The sequence below is a fragment of the Protobothrops mucrosquamatus genome, unplaced genomic scaffold (genome assembly GCF_001527695.2).
Source record: "Protobothrops mucrosquamatus isolate PMUCROS unplaced genomic scaffold, P.Mucros_1.0 scaffold1049, whole genome shotgun sequence".
Lineage (NCBI taxonomy): Eukaryota > Metazoa > Chordata > Lepidosauria > Squamata > Viperidae > Protobothrops > Protobothrops mucrosquamatus.
The window spans coordinates 235,622-259,594 of record NW_015387281.1 but is presented as its reverse complement, the minus strand read 5'-3'; the positions used below and the strand labels follow the sequence as shown (position 1 = coordinate 259,594).

The window sequence follows — 23,973 nt, the reverse complement described above, 5'->3', positions numbered from 1 at the left end:
AGCATAGAAAACTTTGGGGTTCCAGTCCCAAAAGCCTGGTCATCAAGGCCTTGTGAAAAGGCAACAGGGTAGGGGGTCATCCTCAACTTTGAGGAGAGGGCAGGGACAATGGTAGAGAAGGCACATCTCCTAGTGCCCACCAGCTGACATTTCTTGATTGACAAGACCCAGCATATGAGGGAAAGGCCCAAACAGGTCCCAATCCAGTATCCCTTTAATCTTGTAGAGCCTCCAGTACGTGGGTCCTTAATTTGCTAGAAAGCATTATTTTATTTAGCACTTTTAGCATTATTTCCCATTTTAGTTTTCTGGTTGATCAAGCTAGCTGTAAGTCAAAATCCAGCACTGAAAGAAAAATAAACTGAATTGTTGAAGCACAGAGACAGACTGCATGCCTCATTCCTGAGATTTGCTAACTACTTTTCCCCAAATTGACTTTTTTTTTTTAAAAAAAGAATACCTTCCATAGCTAATATCCCAACCCCAATTTTCACAAAGCAGCAGCAGCTGACCCTATACTGCCATTAGTATTCCACAAGCAACATGCTCCCTTCCAGTTTCCACAGCCCCAACCCATCTCCTAGGCAACAGGAGCAGAAATTTCATCCATGCAAAAGCTGCATGACAGGAACAGGAAATTAAGTCTTCAAGTTCCTGTATTCTGTTTCTAGCCATCATTGAGCCTCAACAAACCAATGTTTTTTTCCCCCTTTGGGATAATTGTGTTATTCATCACATGCCTCAAAACATGTTATGAATCTGTTAAAAATGGTATAAATGAAGGAAGTTACCAGGATTTTTAAAAGGTAAAGAACACCAAGAATTTTGAAAGGTAAAGTACACACATACAACAACCCATAAGCAGCTAACAACAAAATGCAAAGCAAATTAAAACCATACACACAAAACAATATAAAGACTATAAAGAAAAAAACCCAAATTATCTGCAAAACCTATATTTAAGTCTATCATAATATACCCAAATCTATATTACTAGAAGCAGACCTATTTCAAGATATTTTCCTATCCCCAATTGAGTAGCAAAGTGCAAATTATTTAAATTCACGCAAGTTATAATGATTTCAATGAAATTCCCATAGTACCTTTCTCCTCAAAAATAAAAAATACAATTATGGTTTTCAGTCATTTCATGATACCAAAGATTAGCTGTCTGAAGCAGGCTCCTCACACACTCTCTCCCCTGCTTGGACTGGTCCTAACAGAGGCTTAATTCCTGCCACGAGTGGGAAAGCGCTGGTGCCCTCTGCCCTTTTCTGAAAAGCCAGTGAGAAAGCTGGAGTTGGGCAGCAGCTGGGCCGGTCCTTTGAAGTGACCAGGGCGTAGTTTTCTGGGAAGAGTTTAAGCTTTGGACCTGTGCCTTTCCCAGTTGGTAAAGTTCTCCTGGGAGGTGGTGTGCAGTTGGGTCCAAGTGGCAATAAACATTTTTTTGGGGGGGGGAGGAGAGATGCTGCCTTCCTCGAAAGAAGCAGTAGTATGTCCCCTTTCCAAAAGGTTATCCTTGAACTCAACCATATTAGTTTGTTTAGTCTCAAACCTTTCCTTTTGGGGGAATGTTTTTCAGAGGGCGGTAAGCACTCAGTTTTAGAGGGCCTGGGTAAAGCAGATTATCTGGACCCTTTTTAGTCAGTATTCAGGCTAAGTTACAGCACGGAAACAGTATTAGGCATGTCAGTGGAGGGCTTGGGATGGGGGTAGTACATCCATCCTATCCCTCTCGGATCTTTCGCTGACTTTCAATACCATCAACATGGTATTCTTCTGGACCAGCTCTGGGGGTTCAAAGTGGGGGGCACTGTTTTGCAGTGGTTCTCCTTTCTCAGTAATTGGTTCCAGTTGATTTTAGGGAGCGGATTAGATCAAATACTATGTTGCCTTAGAGTTCACATTCCTTCTCTTTAATACCTACACAAGACCACTGGAGAGGTCATCTGGTGGCACGAGGTGTGGAATCATCAATATGCTATACATCCCCATCTTTGTCAGCCAACCAAGACTGTCCATTTCTTGGTTCTGTGCTTTGGAGTTATAAGGGGTTTTTTTTGGGGGGGGGGAATCCAGCTTCCACTCACTCAAGGTAGAATGGCTGGGGTTTGGGGCCTCTTGGATTTAGTGATACATCATCTTTTGCTCTTGCCTGGTTGGTGCACAACTTGGGATCCTTCTGGAGTCATGGCTCCTGCTCAAGGAGTAGATGGCAACTGTGGCTAAATGGGCCTTTACACAGATTCATCTTGTGTACCAATTGTGGGAGGTCTGACCTAGAGTCACTTATGTTCTGGTGACTTGCTGGTTAGATTACTGAAATTTGCTCTACATGGGGCTACCCTTAAAGACCTTCTGGAAATAACAATGATCCAGAAAGCAACGGCAAATAAAATTCTGGTCATGCCACAGTTCGCCATATTACTCCACTGCTACACTGACTTCCAGTTTTTTTCTGGCTGTAATTTAAGGTGATGGTTATCACTATTAAAGCTCTAAATGGCACTAGATCAATTTACTTGTGGAACCCCAAAATCTGACAGGCAGGCCCCCACTCTCCTACATTCCAGAAGACCTTGAAGAGCTGATTTTTCCCACAAGCATTGTGGTAGGATAAGGTTGGAGCAAGATGGCATGTTGATATGTAGAAGAGTTGCCTTGTACATTTTTATTGTGGTTGTTTATTGCTGTTTTTATTGTTTTGTAAGCTGCCCAAGAAATGTTGCTACTTTCTTTCTTTCTTTCTTTCTTTCTTTCTTTCTTTCTTTCTTTCTTTCTTTCTCTTTCTTTCTTTTTTCTCTTTCTTTCTTTCTTTCTTTCTTCTCTTTCTTTCTTTCTTTCTTTCTTTCTTTCTCTTTCCTTCCTTCCTTCCTTCCTTCCCTTTGACTGTTTGATTCCTGATAACTGCCTGAACTAGTCCCTGCTGTTTTCTTGGCAAGATTTTTCAGAAGTGATTTCAGCCCTTATCTCTTACCTAGGACTGAGAGAGTGTAAATGGTCCAAGATCTCCCACCCAGCTTGGTGCCAAAGGCAGGACTAGAACCCATGATTTCTCTATTTCTAGCCTCTTGATCACTACACCAAACTGGCTCTGGTGTATAATAAATATCAAAAGGAAGAGTAGTTCTACTGCAGTCCAAACCCCAAACCTTTGCCTTTTAGTTTCATTGTCTTCCAATTCTGTCTTCACTTTCTTAACAGTGGTTAATAATTCCATGGGGAAAGTAATTAAGGTGAAGAAAATTTTGGATGCTTAAAAATTCAGTGAAAAGCAGAGCAGGAAAGAATAACAAGAGATCTTACTGGCACAAGCCCAACACAAATAACTCATAATCTGGAGCTACAAACCAAGTTCAAGAAGTATGGTTTTAAATCTGATGAAAAATGAACTTTTGATCCAATTTTTCCCCATAATCTCAACTAAGGAAATTGACTGGCTGCACAAACTCATGGAATTAGCAGAGATGGCTAAATTGACTGCTTTAACTAAAGAGTAAAACTGACTTTGTTTCTACTTGAAAATGTCTGGATTTTGTGCTTGAGGAGAAAAAAAACAAAATTTTAACTTTGGGTTTTGATGATTAGTTAGGTTTGTTGTTATAGAAATGGCTAGTATATATTTTTATGTAAAAGCAAAAAGTTGAGGCTGCATGTTATTTACCTTATTTTTTTTCTTTTTATGACCCTGTAGTCCCTTTATTCAGGGTAGAGTCACGGCAACTGGATGGAGCTAAGCTGGCCAGATGCCCTTCCTGACATGCAGCAGATATTTTTTCATGGCGCCCTAAGAGCCACTCTGCCATTGCCTAGGATTGAACTTGCAACCTTCTGAATGGCAGGCAAGTGTCTTCACCACTAGGCCACCATGCCACTCCTTGTTATTATCTTATTCTACTGTGCTAAAAAAAAAATCAGAAGTCAATGCTTTTCTTTCTTTTCCCCCCTTTCCCCTACACTTTTTCCTCTTCCCTTTTTCCTCCTTTACTTTCCTTTTCCTTTTATTTTTCTTTGTATTTTATATTTTGATAAACTAATAAAAATTTAAATACAAAATCTCAACTGAGGAAATGTGGTAGCTCAGATATGAAAAAAAACAACATCCATAAGAAAGTAAATGTGAAAGGAAGCTTCAAATTGCAGAGATTATTTTGGACTGTGCAGACTGCATTCTCAAACCAACTTCGTGTTTTATCTCCTGCTGAAATGCTCAACAATGTGAGAAGAGCTATGACTTGGCTTCCATCACAGCAGTCTCTCCTACTTGCAGTTCATTCTTTTGTAAGAGTGAAGAGACAAAAGAAATTAACAGCAATTATTCATTTCAAAGTGGAAAGTGAGAGACGACAAGGGGGAACATGATTAATTTGATCCTTGTGGAACTAGAAAGATGCAATGATAGAAGTCTCTCTGTTCCAAGAATCATGAGCATGCTATAAGGTTTATTTCATCCTTGTGTGAATACATGGGAGTCCTTGACCATTATGAGAGAAAAGAAGCAGAAAGTGCTTAGGAAAATAATGTGTAAGCAGTACAGAGCAGCTAGTGTCTGGAACAAGGAGGTACTCAATGGAAACAAAGCACATACCAATCTTCATGTTCCACTGTGCGTTCTCTAACAGAAAAATATAGGATTCTAAATTGCCTCAAGGCCTTTTTTAATAGCCCAGTATTTCACAGACATCAAGGAAATCAGGTGTTTGGGGATTTCTCTAGAATCAATGTAGCACAAAACAAGTTTCACCAATTCTCGGCTAAAAGAGTGGCATATGAGTTGGCAACAAGCCGAAAGCATTAATGGCGAAACATTTACAACCTTCTCACATCCACCACTGCAATGCAAGATGTTTACATGCAATTAGATCTTAGTGTGGCCTCAGGGCCTGAGGCATTGCAGTTACTCTGTATTTCTATTATTAATTAATGATGCAATTCCACTTGTGGGAGTCAGGTTTGAGAAGTTTAACACAGCATTCAATCCACTTCCCAGGAGATAAGAAGTTTGAAGCAATGGCTGGCCACACCAATGCCCACTATCCACAATTCACCTCCTAATTTTTGAGCAATGGCACTTCAAAGTCAGATTTATGTATAAACACCAGCACGATTCTATTTGGTCCAAAAATAATGGTCTATCTTATCTAAGGTCTTTTGGACGATAGCCAGCACCAGAAATCTGTGAAGACTAGCAAGACAGGAACAGTTATAAATGTAGTATTTTGCATTATATCTAAGTTGCCATATACAGAGACCATACTCATGTTCACTCCATTAGCACTTTGACTAATCTTCTAATATATTTAGTTTTAAATAGCTGCCAGCTCAACTGACTTTTAATGAGCATCGATTTGCTTCAGGTTAGTAGAAAAAAGCCATTGTTTACACATACCTTATTGGATTTCAAGCGTCCTGATATGTACTAAGGGATCCTTTGTACATCTGCAATGGAATTTTAACCAGCCCAATCATATTTAGGGTACACAATAGCTCAGTGGTTAAGATGCTAGGCTTGTTAGCTGGAAAGCTGCCAGCCTGGGTTCGAGACCCCCAAGTGTCGCACAATAGGCTGAGCTCCTGTCTTTGCCTAGATCCTGTCAACCTAAGCAGTTTGAGAGCATGCAAATTTGAATAGATGGATAGATACCACTTCAGTGGGGAGGAAACAGTGCTCTGTGATGTCATGCTGGACACATGACCACGGAAACATCTTTGGCCAGCACCAACTCATGGCTTCGAACTCACAGAGAAGAGCACTGCCTCATTTAGTCGACAACAACTAATAGAGTAAAATCCCCAGGGGCTCCCTTCCTTTCCTTTTCCAAGCATTCCTACTTGAAAAACCCAAGGATATCACTCAAATTTTAACATGTCAGATACGGTAGGCTAATCTTGGCATGCTGAAAAAGACTGTTCTTGCAGGTATCAGTCTTGACCCTAGTTATTGCTCTAGTCTCTTTGTCAATTATTGATCACACTGGAAGGTGTTGATGCTATCTTTTCAATTTCTAAATGGTTTTTTAGGGCAGTGATGGTGAACCTTTTAGAGACCGAGTGCCCAAACTGCAACCCAAGACCCACTTATGCATTGTTGGGTGCCGGGTAGGTGTGGTCCATTGGCTGGGTGTGGCCCATTGGCTGGGTGTGGCCAATTGGGGGGTGTGGCCCATTGGGTGGGCATGGCTGCGGTAGTAAAGGGCAGACTGGGTGGGACTAAAAAGTTCAATCAATCAATTCCAACTTTGCAAGATCTTTTTTTTTCCCGCGAGAAGTTGAAATTGACTGATTGATTGAACCTTTTTTTTTTTTGCACACGGCAGCGGAGGCCTAAAGCGAAAAGGTTTTATAAAACCCAGCTGAAGGCCTAGGACTGGGGTGATGGCGCACGTGCCCACAGAGAGCGCTCTGAGTGCCGCCTCTGGCACCTGTGCCATAGGTTCGCCACCACTGGTTTAGGGCCTCACTATTTATTAGATTCATTTTCTGGTTTATGAAAATATACATTCTAAATGTACAGAGTCTTGGTATTTCACTTCTGAAGATGCCCCTTATTTCTGAGGCCCATTTACACAACTCAGGAAAGCTATTGTGTCTCTTGTGTCACCTTACGCTGTTGGACTTCTTCTACCCCCAGGAATTTGACTGCCATTCTCTCTGCTTGCCAAGCTTTTAATTTTCAGCTAATTTGAGTAATACTTGTAATATATTTAAATATTTTGATCATTGTTCATTGGGGTTTTGTATTCTGTATTTTTAAATAGTCCCTTTAAATAGTTTTTTTTAATCTAGCACTTTGAATATTTTAGTAGAAAAGCAAAAAGATATAAAGTTAGCATATCTTGTTTGGAAAGCAGACAATATTCCAGAAAGGAAAACATTTCTCAAAAAAAAAAAAAAAGTTTTATGAACCATACTCATGTACTCCCTTGTTATATAAAAGCATTTTCATTTCATGCACCATTTGTCTCTGAGTCTTCAGACCTGCTACCTTTTCATATATCCTATTATATAGCTAAAGACTTAAATATAACATGGGCTCCATTTTGCTAGCAATCGCCTTAAAATTATTGTCTCCAACCGTATAGCAGTTGCTACAACTCACAACAAATATAAAACCCAGGGTTAAGCACTGAGGAAATTTGAAAGAAAAGAAACATAAAGCAATCTTCAAGCGTAAGCTTTCTATTTCATGCAGCTTTTAAAAACCAGAATTCAAGTATTTCCATCTCTACTTCTGTGACAAGCCGACAACCAGCAAACCTGACCATGCTCAGAGGCTCTCTTAAATCCTCGTATCTTTTAAGAGGATTAAAGAAAAAAATGGGACCAGTGCCACCGATATGAGAGTCAGAAACAACTCCGTTTTCCTTCCAGGCTGGAAGAAGATGAAAAGCAACCCATAATAGATATCACTGCTCCACCAGAAGATATGGAAGACTTTGTGGCCAACCACTTGGTGCACACAAAACCAATTAAAAATTGCCCATTTGGTCATGACTACTGATTCTGAAACATAGATTGCTCTTTGATTGCTGAATAGATAGCAGGTTGTACTGAGTTGGCTGGTTCTGGTTCTGCTTTGAGATTACAAGTGTGTGCTCTGGTTCATTAAAAAGCACACGGCTTATTTGGATGGCGGCTCAAAACAATTTTAGAAGACAATTGTGATTTCAAGATTGGCCACAAACTGACTAAATACGAGGGACCTGGATTTCAAAGACACAGGCTAAAGTTTAGTCATGAATTGACTGGATGGCTCATGGCAAGTTATTTTTGATTTCAGGTATAACATAGGTGACAGATAACAGAAGCCTCCTTCACAGGGATGTTGCAAATAAGGCTTCTCAATAATCTATAGAGATAAAATCACAAAAGTCAATAATATCATTGACATACTTCCTGGAAATGTTTAAGCTTCTGACTAAGCTGGAATACTGTACACCAAAGCACAAGCATCTCTTAGAGCAATAGCACATAGTCTTATTTACTGCTTCATAGTGCTTTACAGCCCTCTTTAAGTAGTTTACAGAGTTAGCATATTGCCCCCAACAATCTGGGTCCTCATTTTACTGACCTTGGAAGGATGGAAGGCTGAGTCAACTTTGAGCCCGTCAGGATCAAACTCCTGGCAGTGGACAGAGTCAGTCTGCAATACTGCATTCTAACCACTGCACCATCACAGTTTATGAAAGATACTGTTCCTTTTTCAAGCCACCATACAATGCAGCTTAACATTTGAGAATGCCCAGCAGTTATTCCCTTATCTGAAGTCCATACATGCTGTACGCAGTCATGGCTGAGAGCAATTTCTCCATTAAACTGAACCAAATTCTCTGATAAAAGCCATGACACCTGTTCCTGTGTTCAAGCAATTTAAATAAGTTTATGTACACTTTTTAGTTTTGCATAATTTATTGTCTTTCTAAGATTTGCCTTTTCAAAGAGATTAGACAGCATTGCTACTGCTACAAAGTTTCTTATGATTAAGGCATGCAGGATATTAGGATGAGGAACTGGATACAGCATCCCGTATGAAGTGAAGTCATCCTATCCCACTTACATCCTAGCAAGTCTGATCCTTCTCCCTTCCTTCAGAGATTACTCCATGCAATGCCCGTAGCGGCTTTCAATCTTTTATCCATGCCTAGGCATATTTCCCCCCCTCTTTTGACAGGTACCATCTGCTTCTTTTTTAAAATCAATCTAGGGGAGACCGTGTCTTGAGGATGTACCCCAGAGGTTATTGTCTTTTTTTCTTTGTCTTTAAAAAAAAGTCACAAGTTTTGCCTCCAAGGTCCCTTCCAACTTTATTATTATTATTATTATTATTATTATTATTATTATTATTATTATTATTATTATTATTATTATTATTATTATTATTATTATTAAACTTCCTCCACCAGCTCCCATCCAGTGTTACACTTTGCTGTTCTGATAATCAAATAAGGAGATGAATAAGATTCTTCCCAGTTAACAAGTACAATTCAAAAGTCAGTATTGTAGGGAGGTTGCGAGGGAAGTACATGACTTCTCTTTAGAGCCATCCAGATACAAAGAGAAGGCTGTCCCTCCTCACCGCCCCCCCTTATCTTCCCAAAATGCAGAGCTGTAACAAGAAGCAAGAAATCAGGACATCTCATAAAGCATTCTACAGTTTTTTTGCCATACAAAATCAGAACAGTGCATATGCTGTTTAAATTAAAATCTCATTAGGAAAGCTGGAAGCAATGCCTAGTCAAATGCTGATCAAAAAAAGGAAAAAAAACATTAATCCTTTCTTTTTTGCTACTCAGTGAAAATATTACTTCTTATCCAAGGCACATAAAAAGGGAACAATCAATACTTTGTTTTAATATGTTGCATTTTTTTAAAAAAACGTAGATTTTGTTCTCTGTAGCAGTAGACAAAACTAGAATGTTTGATCTTTTCAGTTTTTTTCAATCACTATATTAAGTGTGCATTTTCAGAATAAAACCTCTTAGACACGGTCAGGTGTAAAGAATCAGATGATGTAAAGAATTAGATCAATTCCTGATTCCTAAAAGCGAGCCCCTCTCCTTCTTTGAAATTGTCAAAACTGAGAGTTTGGTTTTTCAGCTTGCAGAATATAAAAAAATAGCTTCCCTTCACTGGAGCTCCATGACTAATGTGACTACATGGATTATTATTATTTTTAAAAGAACAATACAGAAGTCATAACTTGCCTCTGTATTCTTCAGGGATTTGGGGCTTATGTAGCCCATAAGTATTCTAATCAGCATCAAAAGAGAATTTTCAGTCCTTGGAGATGAGCCAAGTCAGGAAACAAACCACAAGGAATACTCAAACTCTACTTTGTTGCTGTAGTAGGGTATGGGAAAAAAAGTACTCTGAGTCCTTCTATCCCCTTTTATACCAAAGAGAGAATCAAGGTGGGGTTGTTTTGCATTTCTTTCCCATCTATTCTTCTTCCCTGGGGGCTAAATGGATGCTTATCTAACTATTCTGGGCATTTCTTCTTCAAATATAGCTCTGTCCTTCTCTATAAGAAAGGAAACTTGCTGAAAGCACCTGACATTTTGCTTCTGTGGAGCAGAGGCAGCAATTGTCTTGCATACTAGTCTGGCTTGGATTTATGCAGGCACCAGTCCTGTTTTCCCTGCGGGGGCCCTTTTCCTTAGGATATGCTTCTCAATTAGCAATGAAGCAGTCAGAGCATGCATTCTGAAGAAGCAGATTTGCTGTCAACCCCCATTCCTGCAGTATTTTCTGCTCAGCTACTGCTCAAAATGTTAGTTATAGCTCTGTGCCCCAAAGACAAGCTAACAGCCCTAGATCATGTTGCTCTCCTCAGGAATAGGAAACTATCCAGGATAAAATCATTCTGAACTTTATTGGACTTTACAATATCCAATTCCCCAGAAGCTATAATTAGAGCTGTTTGCTTGCTGTGCATTTACATGCACACAGTTTCACCCAGGGTAAGTTTTTGTGCAATAGAGGTAATTTTTTTCTTCAAGTTAATTTCCACTTCGGGTGATTTCAAGGACAAATCCATGTATTCTATTTAACAGCAATATGGAAGGAGTGAGCCATTTCCTTCTCTTACAAAGGCTTTTGGTTTTTTGCAAACTATCCTATGGGCCTAGTTTTTCCTAAAGGTTTTTCATCTAGACGAGATGGGTGGCACATAAAATAAAATAATAAAATAAAATAAATCCAAGAATTACCCAAGTGATTCTATTGGCTTCTCAAAATTAGCCAAGGTTTACTAGGATGCATATCTAGCAAATCTTTATAATAAATCAAGCTCCCATCCATGTACTGTATTTCGTGTCACATTTTATTTCTGGGTAAGGAACAATACAGATACATACAGACCAAAATCTATAGCAATGCACTTAACCCTCACTCTCATCAGTGCTTCTTGGTCTTTATTGAAAACCAAACCTGAGATGGCCTGATTAGGTGTTTTCTAGGTGACTCATGCAAGAAGAACTGGCCTTTAGCATGAGTCACCTAGAAGATACCAGCCATCTCAGGTATGGTTATTAATAAATACTCAGTATTACTGAAAATTACTCAGTTGCAAATTGCACAATTTAATTGATGTACATAATTCAAATCTGCTTGACTCAGAACTGGGATTCTGAAAGCATGAGACAAAACAAATCAAGTAAATATACTTCATATATTCAGATTTCAAATTGCTATATGGCAAATCTCGAAAGTCACAAATAAATTCAGACTTTCTCTAGATAAGAAATTACTAGCCATTCAACACAAAGGCCGTACATATGCCAAGTTGCTGTTAAATCTTCATGCCATTTTAAAAAATCATAACTATTAATCCAGCCCATTTCCAAACCCTATCAATAACATCAGTTAATTGCAAAAGACAGCTTTCCTTGTAACAGCTTACATCCTGTGATGATCTTTTTAACACCATCAAACAACATCTTCCTATTCTGGGTCCTTGGATAAAAATGCCAAACTAGTCTAAACATCTGGCTGGCTGTGCAACCAACCATAATAATTAATAGTAATTATTAATTAAATAAAACTCCTAGTGACTCTGGCAATTTACAATTGTTAAAAGCTTTTTAATAATCTTCAGGTCCACCTTCTCTTTCCAATTGTACACCCATCCTTGGCCACTTTTTTTCCTTAAAATCTTGGTTATTCTTATCCCAATGATAGAATAAATAAAACATCATAGGTATGGGTGTTTCATTTCTTTCAGGACATAGAATCTGCTGCACAGCCTGGATTTCTGCACAAAAATTGCCCACACCTGCCTATACCATCTGCCTTTTGTTTTAGTCCATTCTAATCTAACCATGGCTAGCCAGCTATTTGTAATCACATTATTCAGTTAAAGCATCATCACCCTTCAAGCACTTTTAATGTATCACATCAGCTTTCAGTGAATGTCAAAATTTAATTCTTTATACACACTCAGGGGTTTGCTGTGGGTAGTGCTTGGGCAACAATAATCTATCAGACCAAGACTGGATTTTCCCAGAGCTTGCAGGAATGAAGAATTCATATTGACAGGTTACAGCAACCACCTTGGGCTGCTTCTCTTCCCAGCATCTAATAACATCTGCAGTTAGGGATTTATATGTTGCCTCAACGTTGAACCTGATCTATAGTGAAGGTAGTCCTTGACGTACAACCATTCATTTAGTGACCATTCAAAGTTACAGTGGCATTGAAAAAGGTGATAAAGGTGATAAAAATTCATGTGTGTGGCAGCCGGCATGTATATATGGTGGGTTACAGCATCCTGGAGTCATGTGATCCCCATTTGTAACCTTCCCAGCTGACTTCTAACAAACAAAGTTCCCTTAAGGACCATGTGATTCACTTAACTTACAACCATTGCAAAAAGGTTGTAAAACTGGGCACGGCTCACTTAACAACCATTTTGTTTAGTAACAGAAACTCTGATCCCAATTGTGGCCATAAATCAAGGGCCACCTGTATTACCCATCGACTATGTCTTTCTGGTATTTATTCGGGATAGAACAGTCTCTGTGTAAGGAATAAATTAATATGGAGCAGACATTAACAAGGACAAAACGTTTACATCTTCCTCCCAAGGCCATCTGCATCATTCAGGAGACAGTATTTTTCAAAGAAGAACTCTAATTTGAGCACTTCAGATTTAACCATTACAATTCTGGTCTTATTCACAAAGGATCAGATTAACCCAGATATTTTTTTTCTCCCACCAGATGTATGCAATAACTATGTTAGAGCAGGGGGACAGAGGGAAATAAGAGGTATAGATAAGTAGAAGTTACCTTGAGTGCTTTTTGATGCACCCTGTCGACCCAAATATGGGAGAAAGAAATAAGTAGAAGTGTAAATAGGCTACCGTATTCTCAAAGGTTATCTGCCAAACTGCACTAATAGAGGGCAACAGGCAAAAAAAAAAAGAGGGGGGAAAAACTAATTTGAAAGAACAGGAGGCCAAGTCATTCTACAGGCTGGCAGGACACTAATGACAGCCTGTCCTTTACCAGGCAGAATAGCTATTAAAGCTAGTGAACTGGTGATGTTAAAGTAGGTCACAAAAGATGTTTAAACAATGTCCTTTAGCAGTAAGAGTTAATGATTATCAGTGATGGGCAGGGATATCAAGGCCATTTCTGTTTCAAAGAGCTAATGTACCAAGAGCTTTGACAACTAAGCTTCTAAATGGGTAGAAGGGAAAACTTGCTTTGCCCTGTTGTCCTACCCACTAATAGGCTGGAGAAATTCCACCAAGCAATAAGAAGGAATAGAGTTAATTGCATAAAGTTTTGCAATTAAGACACAGCGACAGTGAGGTTTAAGTAAAACCAAGGCAGTAGCACTGATCACATTAAATCAGCATGCAATATGGAATAAAAAATTCTCCCAGCTTCTGACAGGAGACAAGGTCATAACCTAAAATTGCACCCTTTAGTTACATTTTCAGAACGTCCTGATAGAAAAGAAAACCTATTAACAGACCATGCTTCAGATTTCCAAGGCTGCAGCATGTATATATATTTCCTGGCCTGCTATTCTTACAGTGGGTATTCATATTTTATACCAACAAATCTGTACCATTAGCAGCCCAACATTGGGTTGGAAAATTTCTCCAGGTAATTTAGTTTCTGCTCAACATATTCCCAGTCAACCACTACACAGTGTTGACATTTCCATGAGTATCATGCTTAGTTTGGAAAACCTACTTACAACTCATGTCTTTCTCGCTATTTGGTAATTTTGTTTAAAAAAAAATGTTTTTGTGCAAAGGTTCCATTTCATCCCATGCAATTCCTTCCATTTTTCTCTCTCAGTTATGGAACTCTGCGCTTTCCTTGAATTGGGATCAGGTCCATTCCTTGCTCTAGCTATGTAGCATGTTCTAGCAGGTGGGATTTCTTTATCAGGTCTTTGGGATTGTCTGATTCTGGGATCAGTTCTATCAGCATTCTGAATCTGATGTTATTTCAGATTCTTGACTCATTTTCAGTAACCCCTTCTGATTGTTCAATGTCATTTTCATTACTATCTCTCTTTTATTATGTGATGCTTCTCTTTGAAAGCTTCTTGGGTAAATCCAGGTGCTACTGGTAAAAATGTATACTATTATCTAAATATTGCAGCTCATCTGGAATCATCTTTTTTCTTCTTCAGTAAAATAGCAATACCACGGGTGTCAAACTCGCTACTTCACGTGACGTGTCGCGACATATCGCGACTTTTTCACATTGTCAGAGCTAGGGTGGGCACAGCTTCTGCATGATGCACCCGGCCCGCAGGCCAGCAGTCTGACACCCCTGACTTAGACTTATATACTGCCCCATAGTGCTTTACAACTGTCTCTAAATCAGTGGTGGCAAACCTTTTAGAGACCGAGTGCCCAAACTGCAACCCAAAACCCACTTATGCATCATCAGGTGCCGGCTGGGTGTGGCCCATTGGGTGGGCGTGGCTGTGGTGGTAACGGCAGACTGGGTGGGACTAAAAAGTTCAGTCAATCAATTCCAACTTTGCAAGATCTTTTTTTTTTCCCGCGAGAAGTTGAAATTGACTGATTGATTGAACCTTCTTTTTTTTTTGCACACGGCGGCGGAGGCCTAAAGCGAAAAGGTTTTATAAAACCCAGCTGAAGGCCTAGGACTGGGGAGACAGCGCATGTGCCCACAAAGAGGGCTTTGAGTGCCGCCTCTGGCACCCATGCCATAGGTTCGCCACCACTGCTCTAAGTGGTTTAGAGAGTCAAGATTTTTTCCCCAACAATCTGGATCCTCATTTTACCAACCTCAGAAGGTTGGAAGGCTGAGTCAACCCTGAGCCGGTGAGACTCGAACTCTTGGAGTGAGCAGTGAGTTAGCCTGCAGTGCTGCATTCTTGGTTCTTATTTGGTGGATCAGCACCATTCCTAATTGGGTTCTGTATTTTAATTTATTCCAGGTCTTCTTTAGGAATAGTTGCATAAGCATTGCATTCCAACACCTTTAGGTGTGTGTCAGAACCAGCTTACTTCCATTCCATAACTCATATGCTGTCTTATCTGCACCTTTTGTTGGTAAATGGTCTTGCAAAGTTCACTAGATAAAACTATTTTTCACAGAAATCATCTGATAACCTTGCAAAAAAAGCCTCATGCTTAGCAGGCTTTGGTTCTTTTTTTCCCATCAATCCTGTTAAACCTTTTTTCCCGAATAATTTCAGATTTACAAATTTTCTGAATATTAACGTACTATTGCAGTTCCTGATCATGTCTCTCTTAACTTGTCCCAGATTTCATACCCTGAAGCATAGTTTTGAATCAACTTACAGTTTATTGAGTTCAGCCCTAGAATTATTTCAGTCATTAGTAATCTATTCTTTTTTAATCCAAACTCTGCTCGCTCGGGTTTTCTCTGGATTCTGCATCTCCAAGGCCTTCAGAAAGGTCCAGTCTTTTCAAATAGTGCTTTCATCTTCATGTTACAGTTGCTGTATTCTTTTCCTTAACCATGAGATCCTCCGATCCCAAAGTCACCACCATTTTCAGAAATTTTATGCTAGCTTTTAAGGCATGAAAAAAATGCTCCTAATTGAGAATAAGCTTTGATGAATAATCACAAATCGTGGCTTCTGAATCCTGGTTCAGCTGTATGCTTGGCTAAGGACCTGAAAATAAACTGGGATGTTTTGTGACTGGGATGCTTTGGGTGGTCAGATTTTAATTCTGGTTCCCTGCTGGATCCATAGCTTTTTTGTTGGAAAACTTCTGTGGGTAATTTCCAGTTTAGTTTGCACACAGCCCACTTTCAATCAGTTCCCACACCCAGGTTAGTACAAGCATGCAGGTCACTCAGTTCACCTAGCAACAGTTATAGCTTAATGGTTTTTTCCCCCTGCTGTTTAAACTTTTTTATTTTTCCCAACTCTCCCCTATACATATACCGCAATATTTATCACGTGTTAACATACATTCTTTTTACATTCTTATCTATCAGATACTCTTAATAAAATAAAATAAATACATACACATACATTTTGGTGTTGGTCGCCCATTTCCCCTTTCACTGTATCCACACTCCTACTCTTTCTTCTCTACCTTCTTTCTCCCTTTCTTCTCTTTCTTCCCTACTTCCCTCTTCTTCCTCTCATCTCCTCTTTCCTTCACCACTCCCCTCCCATTTCTCCCCACTTCTCCTCCTCTTCTCCTCCAACCTTCCTACTTCCTTCCCCCCTCTTTTACTCTCTTCTCTCTCTCCTCTCCTTTCTTCCCTCTCATCCCTCATCAGATACAATTCAGGGGTAATGTCTGAGCAACTCCTCTCTCTAAATTTCCCTACCTGTATTATACAAATATAATATTTCCCATATTAAGCATATTGGGGTGTATTAGCACCTCCATAGTTGAGAGCCAATTTGGAATCTTCAAATAATGCTTTCTCTTTATTTTCTCCCAGACCACAAATAAAGAATTCCTTATATGGTGTTTCTGGAAATAGCTATATATTCTGTTTTTCCCATACCATATGAAAGCATGCCATCCCAACTGCAAGTCATGTCCCTCTAATGTCAATAATCTCGTATTCCTTAGTGAGATCCATTCTCTCATCCATGATAATGCTGCAGCCTGATACTACAATTCCCAATTAGGTAGACCAAACTCACCTCTCAATCTTGCATCTTGTAACATTTTTAGATTAATCCTTGCCTTTTTTCCCTGCCAAATATATTTCAAGATTATTTTATTAAGCCCCTCAAAATATTTCTTATCTAATCTTATTGGTATTGTTGAAAACAAAAACAATAATCGTGGTAATATATTTATTTTGATTATCGCAATCCTTCTCGTTAATGATAGTTGTACATTTTTCCATTTATCCAAATCTACTTCGATTTGTCTTTTGAATTTGTGATAATTATCCTCTTTAATTGTTGTACATCTTGCTGTCAGGTGGATCCCTAGATATTTTACCTTCTTTACAATCTGTATATCTAATTTTCCCATCAATTCTTTTTTTTTGTTTTTCAGTAATATTTTGGTTTTATCTTTATTAATCTTCAACCCCGCTACCTCACCATATTTTTCTATTTGTTCTATTAATACAGGTCCTGTCTCTAATGGCTCCTCCAAGATAAATACTAAATTGTCTGCGAATGCTTGTAGCTTATATTCTTCCCTCTTAATTTTCATCCCTTTTATGTCATTATTCTGTCTTATACTTCTGTTTAATACTTCTAATGTCAAGATAAACAATAGTGGAGATAGAGGACATCCCTGTCTTGTTCCCTTCATAATATTAGTCATAGCTTAATGTTATTAAATATCAGCAAACATCAAAAACAGTTAACTGGAAAAATGGGAGAGAGATATGAATAAAAGGCAACAATTAACATCAGGGGTGTCAAACTGCCGGCCCGCGGGCTGGACATGTCATGAGGAAACCGCGCCCAATCCACTGGAAACAATACTGTAGTAATTTGCATGGATAGTGCCAAGCAGTGTTAGTTATTCTAGCCTTAGTCCTTTAATATCTTTATCTTTATCTTTATCTTTATCTTTATCTATGTCTGTCTGTCTGTCTGTCTGTCTGTCTGTCTCTCTCTCTCATTAAAACTCTTTGTTGTCATTACTATTAACTGGGTGAAATGCTGCATCATAGAGCAACAATTTTAAAGAAGATACTCAAATCAGCTAACATACAGAAAGCATCAAAAATCTGGGAACCATAACTCCCAAGGGAATTAAATTTGGGGAAATTGTAGCTACTTCAACTGCTGCTGTGGTTGAGCTGCTGCTGCAGTCCCATCATGATCATCTTGAACTTTCTGTGACAGTTTCCCAGCTAGTCTCACAATCCCTTACTCCCTCCCTCACCCAGCAGCAAGGAATTCACTCCTCGTAATTCAATCATTGTGTGGCTCTTCAAGAAGCAACAATTTTAAGGTGCCTGAAGAAAGATCTGGATATTTTAATTACTTTACATGTATCTATATCCCATTTTTGTTCAGGAATTTAAGGCACATACTTTTAGTGCTCATCCTCCTATATTTTTTTACAATCCTGTCAGATAGGTTAGGCTGAAAGTCACCAACTGTGCTGAATTGCTCTGTTGTCACTCAAATACATTAGCCAGTATTCCTTAGTTCTTGCCCATACTGTTTCATTTTTCAACCACTTCCTAATCTAAAATTGAGTGGCCCCCTTCTCCAGTTGCTGGAGATCAGGTAGATCGGTCCTGCCTTAGCCCTCAGGAGGTCACTGATCCTATTTTTAAACTGTCCCTGACAACTTCCTTCACTTCACTAAAGAAATTGGCAGGGATTCTAAATGGTTCTGCAGTGAGAGCTACAATATGAAATAGTGTGGTAAAAAAATATTAAAAATATCAGCAGCGTGCTTATGTCATGTTTAAAGAGAGGGGGGACATCATGGTCCAGACATGACACCAAATGTCAGTGTTTGGCTAGGAGAATAGAGATGAAAAAACAGAGGATGAAAAAACAGAGGATGAAACAGAATCATAAGGGAAAATACAGAATGAGGAGAAGAGAAAAGATGGAGGAGGAAGCAGAAGATCAACTTGACAATAAGTGGCAAATTTCTGCAAAAGTTCCTCAACCCAACAATATCCACCTTCAACAACAAGTCCTCAACAGAGAAAGAGCAAAGGAAAATGGAGGACTTGCACAATGTAGAATTTCTGCTGATGTTGATGCCATGGTCAAAGTCTTCCCTCACCACCTTGCATTCCTGTTCTCTGGAGAAACCACCAGTTTCTACTGTATGAAGGGAAAAGTCGGGTTAGGCAATATGTCACCTCTACCTACTCCTCAGTTCATATAGCAATGATGAATCTATTGGAAACAAGGTCAGGAAGAATATCATGCAATTCAACTGCCTCTTCCCAAGGAGATCCTTTGGGGCCAAAGAAGCCCTTCCAATGAGGAATGGATGAAACCCTTATGTGATTATTCAAGGGCAAATCCATCATTACACTGGGCATTTAACGCCAGACCCCAACCAGCAAGCCAAATTTATTCAAATTTAAAGATAAGGTAAGATAAGGTGAGGTGAGGTGAGGTGAGATGGGTTGGGTTGGGTTGGGATAGGATAGGACAGGACAGGACAGGACAGGACAAGTTAGGGTGGGTAGGGTAGGGTAGGGTAGGATATTAAATATTTCCCTTTTAACTAATTTTAAACTTTATTGTAATTTTTGTATTTTTATTCGATATGTTAGCCGCCCTGAGTCCGTAAGGAGAAGGGCAGGATACAAATGTAATAAAATAAATAAATAAATAAAATAAATAGGGTAGGATAGGTTAGGTTAGGGTGGGTAGGATAGGATAAGATAGGATAAGATAGGATAGGATAGGATAGGATAGGATAGGATAGGATAGGATAACCTCTATTGTCATTTTTTTTTTTACTGGCTGACATTAAAAATGAAATTCTGTTGCCTGCTCTTAAAAAAAAAATATATCTATCCATACACATACATAACACACATATACACATACATACATACATACATACATACATACATACATACATACATATCTACACCCAGTGGTAGGATTCAGCCAGTTCACACCAGTTCGGCAGAACTGGTAGCTAATTTTTTGTTGCCCAGGCCCAGAATGGACTTCCAGAAGCAGCATCCACATAGAGAACCAGTTGTTCACATATTTGAACCCCACCACTGCCTACACCCATACATATACATACATATAAATATTAATCACTGTCCATTTTGAATACATAGCAGAAAGAGGAAACTTGAGAGTTCACAAGGTTGTTGCTATATGGAACAAAACTGTGACTGAATCTGGATGTTCTGCTTCGGATACCACGGAGTCTCCACCCAGAAGGTAACAAAGAAAACAGGTTGTGAAGAGGATGTGTAGCATCCCAGATAATCCTGTGGACCCTGCTCAAGCAACGCTTATATGCCATGTCCTGGATAGAAGGAAGTGAACTACCAATAATCTTTTCTGCCATCCTTACCACTCTCTGCACCGCCTTCCTGTAATGCAATATGACAGTAATGCAATATGATAGGATGCTCTTGATTGTCCCTCTATAGAAAGTGGTAAGGACAAGGGAAAGAAGATGTATTTTTCTCATGCGATGCAGAAAATGCAGGAACTACTGTGCCCGCTTCACTAGTGTCTCACTGTTGAGCGACCAAGCTAGGCTATTCGTTAGCTGCACACCCAGAAACTTGATGCTGCTAACCACCTCCACAGGTGAATCATTAATACACTGAGGTTTGTGGCTGTGCCTGCCTTTCCTGAAATCGACAATGATCTCTTTAGTTTCTCCTACGTTTAAAACAAGGCTGTTTTTGTTACACCAGGTCACTAAACCCTTTACTTGCAGTAGGCAACCTCATGAATCCTGAAGACAGTGTAGAATTGAGAATGAATATACTCCAGTGATGGAATTCAGCATGAAATTGTAGGTAGGTAGGTAGGTAGGTAGGTAGGTAGGTAGGTAGGTAGGTAGGAAGGAAGGAAGGAAGGAAGGAAGGAAGGAAGGAAGATTGGTTCCCCATAAGGAAACTCAATAGGGAAACTGGCAAGAAGTGAGAAATCACTCTGTTTCCACTGTTTTTTTGCCCATTCGTGGTCATTCTGTTTCTCTATTTAGATAAGGAAGTATCTCTGAAACAATAATGCAATGCTGCACAGTAAATAATGACAGCAAAATAGAAATGGAAAGGAGGGCACCACATAATATCTTCTCTATTCTGCATCATGAAAGACAGAATTTGTTGGACAAAGATGATACATCTAATAACTGAACATTCATACATTTCAAAGATACCCATAAAAATATTTTTAGAATATTTACATATTTACATTAGAGTCAGTTTGATGTAGCAATTAAGGCACAAGACCAGGAGATGGTGAGTTCTAGTTCTGCCTTAGGCACAAAACCAGCTGGGTGGCCTTGGACCAGAGACTCTTTCTCGGTGCTAGGAAGCAGGCAAGGGTAAACCACTTCTGAAAAACCTTGCCAAAAAAACTACAGGGACTTGTCCAGACAGTCACCACATATCAAAGGCACATAAACAAACAAACAAACAAACAAATAAAATCAGAGGCCACAGTTATGTTCTCATTCCAAAATTTGAGATATCCTCCTTCCTGCTCCTCTCCCACCAACAAATGCGCAGTTCTTGAGGACTGGAAACTGGCTGTTCTTCTATCAAACATCACATTAAATATCTTTTGTCATGCAAGTCTGTCAAAAATGGCAATAAATTCTGTTCCTTTCTGGCAGAAAGGGAAGAAGAGACTGGTTCCCCAGAAAGCCTCCAGACTCTCTAATTATCTTTAACTAAAGAGAGCAAATAATAAGTCTAACTTGAAAAATATCACAGTTTGAAAAAGTATCACAGTCGGGAAGCCACAATTAGCTGCAAAAATTTGGACCCATTTATCAAGCAGATGCCCCCCAGGTGCCCTCTCTCTTTGTAGGAAAGAGATTCCAAGGATTGCTGTGACAAAGGTCTTGCATTTAAAAGACACAATGCCCTGTGAATGATTTTAAATTCATCAAGCCCGAACAAATGAAGAGAAAACAAATGAAGAGAAAACGGGTAGAATTTTAAAAAAACCTCAGGTCTGGATTTTAATTAGCAATGCTTTGTATAGTGGAATTGCAACCTTTGCTGGAAAAGCTTTACAGAAGAGGTGGGAAAAAAAACCCATCTCTTAATTAACTCCATCATTACCAACCTTGGCAAGAATTTGGGGTGCAGAATATCTAAGAGAAAAATCTAACCCAACTCAACCTGCTGTCTTTCAGAACTATTGTACTTTAAGTCCCATACATTTCATTGGTGTATCCAGTGGCTAGCTATGTTGCATGAAGATTATTCATGCATTCATCACATTTATATAGCTGCCCATCCCATGAAAATCCAACTCATCTGGAACGCAATGCATAAAAATTAATTTTGGCTCAAATTCATTGTTCCAATTTTACATGAGATTCATTCCACNACTGAAATCTTAGCCTTGCTAAACCACATTTTCTTATTATATTTAAAATCAGTTGGATTCTATCTCAAGACCCTTATTCAAAAAGGTGAATATATACCACAAGCAACAAGACTGCTACAGCAAGACCTGGATTAACTTCCAAAAACTGGCATACAATAAAAGACAGGAGCTGAATGGAAAAGGTGTTGGCCCAATGACTATGATCAAAACCTCTGGCAACTGGGAATAGCTGGAGTAGAAAAACATAATCCAAGAGACATTTCTGTTCATCTGACTCAACCCTAAAGATAAGATTGCTTTGTTTGCAAAGCACACACAGAATTCAAATTTATAATCTATATAAATAAAAATGTAAATGTTTGTTTGTTCAAAATCTTAAATCTCCGAAAGTTCTTCACTGATTGCTTTGAAATTTTGACACAACGTTGCATTCGAATACGCACGTGTTTTTATATACCTATATTATATAGATGTCACACCTGTGACAGGTAAAAACATGTTTTTTTTGAAAAACAGCGCCATCTGTTGGACGTAAAAGCAACACACGCTTTTACCAGACTGAGCCACAGCAATGCGTGGCCGGGTACAGCTATTACTCATATAAATTTCTTGATTGTTTATGAGTGCCTTCTTTGTTTGTCCTACATGTTTAGGGGCTCTGCCTTTCTGCACTGTGCTTGGGAGTTCTTGCAACAAGGCTATCGATGCACCATCATGCACTTTTCAACCAGCTGTTTGTAGAATATGATGCTGTTTTGGACTGAGAGAGTATACAGCAATTGGCCCAAGGTGACCCAGCTACCTTCTGTACTCAAGGGAAGAACCTGGATCTCCCTACCCCTACCCCTGATGCAGTATTGCAAACTACATCACTACATTAAAGTGGCTCTCACAATTATCCCTTATTAATGTATGCATTAAAATAGGTAAAGACTTTATCTATTTAAGTTCCTTCTTTAAATGTCATTATATGATTAAGAAATAAAATACTTGATGTTAACATAATTATCAGAACCTCATACTGGTACAATTGATAATACATATTTATGCGCCTCCTCATCATAAGAGTGTACAAATAAAGCAGCTGCCCGAACCCCAGTGATGTCTATAGGACAAGTGTCATGTTCCTAAAATATCTTATTCTCCTTTTTTAATTTGCATTGTGTCAGAACCAATGGCTTTGACCTGTAATGTCTTTTACCCCTCCATCCCCCAAACCATTCAGCCTTTCCTCAAACAACTGCAGCTCCTTGAAATGTCCTTCCTAGATCTAGAGCTGCAGAATATAAGCATCTTAACTAATAAATAATGGAACAGCAATAATACAAGTGAAGCTAACATGAAAAAATTAGTGTCGTAGTAAATGTACCTCAGAAAATGAGATCTAGTGTCTGATCAGCTATGGATAGGAAGAACAAGATGGAAAAGTTGGGTTTTTGTGAGCAAATACTGTACATTTAGTGTCAGATATTTCTCATTTCTGCAGAAGACAGGGTTATGCCTGATATCTGCTTATAAAACAGAGCTGCAAAGTGCTTCTTATTCATAATTTAACATTGTAAGTTTTTTTCTTTTTTAAGAGCTTTAAACTATCATAAATGGAATTTGGAAAACTGAATGTTGAAGAAAATCAGATACCTGAAAGCCAACACATAATGGAAGCACTCACAAAAGGAGCATGGGTGAATCCATTAGGATTCGTCCACATTTTGATTCATTCAGTAAGTAAAGACTGGATTTATTTGCTTCTCTGCAAGGAAGGAATCTAAGAAGAAGCTTAAAGTTTTTTTTCCTTAGAAGTCATCTTTACTATATATTTAGGCCTAGCTACCATTTGACTCTTCCTATTTCTGAACTTCACCCCTGCATATCCTTTATGTAAGACCTGATTTTGGTATTTTAATTCTTATTTTTTCCTTGCCCACTTTTTCTCAATTTTAAAATCAAATCTATTAGTTCATAATTAATTTGGCTTGCCAATTGCCTTTG

General features: G+C 38.9%; 1 protein-coding gene across 1 annotated transcript in view; it reads right to left on the bottom strand.

The window, feature by feature from the left end:
- B4GALNT4 (beta-1,4-N-acetyl-galactosaminyltransferase 4) overlaps nucleotides 1–23,973 on the bottom strand; it is a 189,853-nt gene that overhangs the window by 98,978 nt on the left and 66,902 nt on the right. The gene's annotated exons all lie outside the window — the stretch shown is intronic.